At 44.5% G+C, this 5,786-nt stretch overlaps 1 long non-coding RNA gene across 1 annotated transcript; it reads right to left on the reverse strand.

Moving 5' to 3' along the window:
* Positions 1-4,484: 4,484 nt before the first annotated feature.
* LOC147786273 (uncharacterized) lies at positions 4,485-5,786 on the reverse strand. The gene is made up of 3 exons (XR_015414752.1): positions 5,735-5,786; positions 5,557-5,630; positions 4,485-4,712 (listed from the first exon to the last, which is right to left on the reverse strand). It is a non-coding gene; the product is annotated as an uncharacterized LOC147786273 (long non-coding RNA).

A 5,786-nucleotide genomic window follows, 5' to 3' on the forward strand; every position in this document is an offset into this window, starting at 1 on the left:
ACGACGTGTGTCTGCATAACTTTTTTGTCGGCTCTGAGCAGTCTGAATTCGTACTCTGATTTTTTGCACGACGTCATTAGTTAGTTGCACTAACTCTGGCCCTAACAATTGCCGCTTCCCCACTTCCTCCCAGAAAATTGGGGACCGACATCTTCGCCCGTACAGGGCCTCAAAAGGTGCCATCTGAATGGTTGCCTGGTAACTGTTATTATATGCAAATTCCATAAGGTGAAGGTATTCGTCCCAACTGCAGGCGAAATCAACCACGCATGCCCGCAACATGTCTTCTAGAACCTGATTCAATCTCTCTGTTTGGCCATCAGTTTGCGGGTGGAACGCTGTACTGAATTTGAGTTGGCTCCCCATTGCCTTCTGCAAACTTTTCCAAAAGTGGGAGGTAAAACGTGCATCGCTGTCTAACACAATGGAGACCGGAATCCCATGTAGTCTGACAATTTGTTCCAAATACAACTTTGCCCACTTATCCACCGTATAGGTAGCCTTACCTGGAATGAAGTTGGCGGATTTCGTCAACCTATCTATAATCACCCAACTGTGTATCCCTTCGAGGTTTTGGGAAATCCTGATATGAAGTCCATGGCTATATCCTCCCACTTCCACTGTGGAATGTCTAGGGGTTGTAATAGGCCTGAGAGTTTTTGTATAGGAGCCTTCACCTGCTGGCACGTGAGACACTTACTAACTCTAAGGGCAACTTCTCGCTTCATCCCTTGCCACCAATAGCACTTCTTCAAGTCATGATACATCTTGGTACTACCAGGGTGTACTGAATATAGCGATTCATGGGCTTCAGTCAAGAGGTCCTCCTTGATCTGACTATCTGCAGGAACACATAACCGTCCCTGCCACAGTAGCCCTCCATCAGAAGACAGGGTGAAACCTTCTTCTCTCACTGCCTCATTCTGCTTACAAATTGAGTATAAGGGTTGTTTCTCTGAGCATTTATGATTCGCTGTCTTAAATCCGGCTGGACTCTAAGCTGACTCAATCTTTCAACTGCACCTCTTGTCACCACTTCTATTTCAACCGACGCCATATCCTCTTGCAACCTACACTCTCTTGTGACTAATACCGAAGAGTGAGCTGTTTTCCTGCTTAGTGTGTCAGCTACAACATTAGCCTTACCGGGGTGATATTATTTCAATGTCGTAGTCCTTGACTAACTCCAACCAACGCCTTTGCCTCATGTTGAGTTCCTTTTGAGTGAATAAGTATTTCAAGCTCTTGTGATCGGTGAAAATCTGTATACGCTCGCCACCATATCTTTAGAGCAAATACTATGGCAGCTAACTCCAGGTCATGCGTTGGGTAGTTTCTCTCGTAGTCCTTTAACTGTCTCGAAGCATAGGCTATGACCTTGCCATTCTGCATCAAAACGCAACCTAGGCCCTTCCCTGATGCGTCACTATAAATCACAAAGTTGCCTGAGCCATCTGGTACTGTAAGTACCGGCGCTGTAACCAATCGATGCTTAAGTTCACCAAAACTTTGCTCACTTGCACTATTCCACGAGAACACCTTCCCTTTCCTTGTTAGTTGAGTGAGGTTGGCGGCTATTTTGGAGAAATCTTGGATGAATCTTCTATAGTATCCAGCTAAACCTAAGAAGCTCCTTACTTCGATTGCCGAGGTAGGTCGGGGCCAATCTATAATTGCCTCGATTTTGGTTGGATCCACTGATATACCCTTTCCTGACACAACATGCCCCAAGAAGGTCACTTCCTGCAACCAGAATTCACATTTAGAAAACTTGGCATAAAGTCGATGTGCCCTTAGCCTTGACAACACTTGATGCAAGTGCACCCCGTGCTCCTCCTCGGTCTTGGAGTATATTAATATGTCGTCAACGAATACTATGAAAAATGTATCCAAGAAATCCTTAAACACCCTATTCATCATATCCATGAATGCTGCTGAAGCGTTCGTAAGTCCAAACGACATCACGGTAAACTCAAAATGACCATATCGGCTCCTAAAAGCTGTCTTGGGGATATCGACCTCCTTTATCCTCAACTGATGGTATCCCGATCGTAGGTCAATTTTTGAAAATACTGAAGCACCTTGCAATTGATCAAATAGATCGTCAATTCGAGGTAACGGGTATTTGTTTTTTATTGTTACTTTATTCAATTCCCTATAGTCAATGCACAATCTCAAGGTCCCATCCTTCTTCTTGACAAAAAGCACTGGGGCTCCCCATGGCGATACACTTGGTCTGATAAAACCCCGATCTAAGAGATCCTGCAATTGTTCCTTAAGTTCCTTCAACTCGACAGGAGCCATTCTATAAGGTGCCTTGGAGATTGAAGCTGTACCAGGTTCCAGTTCGATTGCAAAGTCCATGTCCCTGACTGGTGGTAACCCAGGCAGTTCATCTGGAAACACATCTTTAAACTCTTGTACTACCGGCACATTCATCATACTACGAGTATCTTTCCTTGAGTCCATTACGTTAGCCAATAAGGCCCAGGCTCCGTGGCCCATTATTTTTCTTGCCTTTAGAGTAGAGATAATCCTTGGAGTGCTTCGAGAATCCACCCCTTTAAATTTAAAGCTCTGTTCATTAGGTGGCCTAAAGATCACCTCTCTAGCCCTGCAATAGATAATTGCATGGTTCTCGGCTAACCAGTCCATGCCGAGGATCAGGTCAAAATCAGTCATGTTAAGAACGATTAACACCACCTCTAGAGGTCGTTCTGCTATTACTATTTGACTTGTTTGCACCCTCTCATTGGCTACTAAAATCTCCCCTGACGGCGTAGACACCGATAAACTGTATCCTAAAGGCTCTAGTCCTAACCGTGCATATCTAACAAAGGTAGTAGATATGAACGAGTGTGTGGATCCAGAGTCAAATAATACAAAAGCATGAAAGCCAAGTACTGGTAAGGTACCTATCACCACGGTGTCCATGTCATCCGCCCTCTTTCCTGTAGTTGCCCTAGCAGTACCGCGATTCTGCGCCATGCCCCCTCGGCCTCATTGCCCTGACCCTGACGCCCTGTTCTCCTCTTGGCGCCTTCGGTGAGGGCAATCAACCTTTTTATGACCACTCTTCCACAATAGAAACATGCGTCTGAACCTGCCCTACACTCCCCAGTATGTCTGGTGCCACAAGTAGGGCAAGTAGGCCTCTCAAGTCTGAGGGCCTCACTTCTAACACCCTGTTGTCTTTCTGTTGGAGGTGGTTTATGTGATCTTCCTCTGTTCAGGTGTCGTGATGTCCTATCAGAATGCTCGTTCCATTCCCGCTTACCTAGGAGGTTCCTTTGACCCCCAAATCTCCTAAGCATCTTTTGGAGCTGGGCGTCCATCATGGTGGCAGCATTTAGGGCGGCTGCATATGTAGTGGGTGTCACTGCCCCCACTGTTCCCTGGATTTCCTCTCGAAGACCTGCAATAAATCTTCGTATCCGTTTTTCCTCCGTATCGACCTGCTCTGGTGCAAATTGGAACAATCGGGTCAGCTCCAAATCGTACTCCTCAACCGTCCTATTTCCTTGCCTCAGGTTTAGGAAGGCGGCCTCATTTTGATACTGATTCACTTGTGGGTAGTACTTGTGGAAAAACGCCCTCTTCATTTCATGCCAACAGATTGGTTCCTCATCTTCCTCTCTACCCTTCAATGTCCTTTGAGCAGTTTTCCACCAAAAGTGTGCCTTGCTTTTGAGCATGTAGGAGGCACAGTTCACTTTCTGATCCTCAGGGCAATTCATATGCCCAAATATGGTTTCAATCGCTTTTACCCATGCTTCTGCAGCCATTGGATCAATTTCCTTCCCTTTGAAGGTCGGAGGGTCATGCTTCCTAAAGTCCCTGATGAATTTCTGCTCTCTAGTCATGCTAGCGAAATTCCCCCCTTGGTTGGCCCCAGCGGCCCGTATGAGCTCCTGAAGGGCCTCGTTGGAAATCAATACCAGGCCTAAAGGTGGGGCTCCTATCTGCCCCTGAGTCTGTACTGGCGGCGTTTGCACACGATCAGGTGACTGAACCGGCAACGTCTTTTCAAGAGCTGAGTCTTGGATAGGATCAGATTCCTCTGGAGCACTGGCTGCTCGCCCACCTCTCCCTCGTCCATTACTTCTAGTTATGGGTGCCATAATATCTACATCATCAATACGCAAGTTACAAGTTGATTATTTCAAGCCTTTAACCATAGCAGGTTCATGAATTAATGTCTCATCATAGAAACGTTAAACTATGATACGACTACAACTATGGACTACTGCTTGTAACTTACTATCTTGATTACCAAGTAGAGGAGGAAACGTGGTTACAAGCCAAGCTGCAGTGGACCCAACTGACACTCTAGATAAAGGAGGGTCTACAGGACCTAACAACCTAGGGCTCTGATACCAAACTGTAACGACCGTTCTTCGATACATAGAATCACAAATCGCTACGTGGACTCTAGGATAAAAAGCCTTACAACATTTTCATTTGATAAAACGGGAGACACAATAAAATTGATGTTATCTGATAAGCATTAAAAATCCAAATAGTTCCAAAACATAACGGGATCCGCGGAAACACAACAAAAGAAAAACAGTTACAAAATAGCATAAGTTTTCCCAAAATAAACATCAAAATGGCATTAAAACGACATGGACAAAGAGGACTCGATCTAAGGGTCTCCACTGTAGCCGCACGGCTCCACACATTCCCGCCTCCGACATTGGTCTACTTAGCACCTGAAAAGTAGCAACAACATGGGATGAGTATAAAAATACTCAGTAAGCGACCTACTTGTAGGCTCTTATCGGACTTAATCCTATACACGGAAACTTTGACTATATGATCGAATCTATCTCTAGCAAAGACTACTATGGTCTCAAAAGAAGACCCCATGGATTTTCATTGATATGGATTTTCTTCCATACCTAACTATCTAATGAGCTTAAATCAGTGGATTTTCCCTAGTGGTGTCTGGCCTTAACTACCTGTTCCTAAGAATCAGTAACTACCTGTCACTACGCTTCGCCGGGCTGGATCAGTAAACTACCTGTCTTACACCCCGGTCGGGTTTAGATCAGTAAAAGGCCATGGGTCCCCCACTAGGCACCCCTGACGTGGTACTACAGCATGATACTTACTAAGGCCATCCATATCTACAATAGATGACAACTAAAAGACGGTAACCCATAGTCTACGAAATTCATAATTCACACTATCTAGCACATAGAAAAATAGTCCAATTCACACATGGGCAATAAAGGGGCTATCCACACCCCAAAACAAAACAGCACAAAGTATCAAGGCTCACATCGTACTTATCATGCAAATCAAGAAATAACAATCTATCTCGACTTTCTTGGAAAGACAGAAACCCAAACGCTTATCAGAGAAATTCACAATAATGCATGCGGAAGCTATATAACCCTAACTATAATCAAGGTATAAACACTCATGTTATCGAAGTACCATAAATGAAACTAATGTTAACCAAACTCCTAAGTATAATACTAGATCATTTGCCCATAATCCAAACCGACTCCTACAAGCATTTCTTAGAACTTGCTCCATGCGGTTACTTACTTGTTGTAGACTTTTCGAGCTTGTTTCGGGTCTTCAACAAATTTCCAATTCGTTCAAAGATCTACAATTAGGTCCTACATTGAGAAACTATATCAAAACTATAGAAGTTGAGTAGGATTCGAGTTAAAAATAGTCCAAATATACGAGCATTGGCCTCGAAACCGAGGGTCATGCATACCTTCGAGACTAGTTTTGGGTAGTGGATCAGAATCTGCTAATTGGGTCGGGTC

The sequence above is a fragment of the Cucurbita pepo genome, unplaced genomic scaffold (assembly GCF_057944985.1).
Source record: "Cucurbita pepo subsp. pepo isolate OVF unplaced genomic scaffold, ASM5794498v1 scafford_3, whole genome shotgun sequence".
Classification (NCBI taxonomy): domain Eukaryota; kingdom Viridiplantae; phylum Streptophyta; class Magnoliopsida; order Cucurbitales; family Cucurbitaceae; genus Cucurbita; species Cucurbita pepo.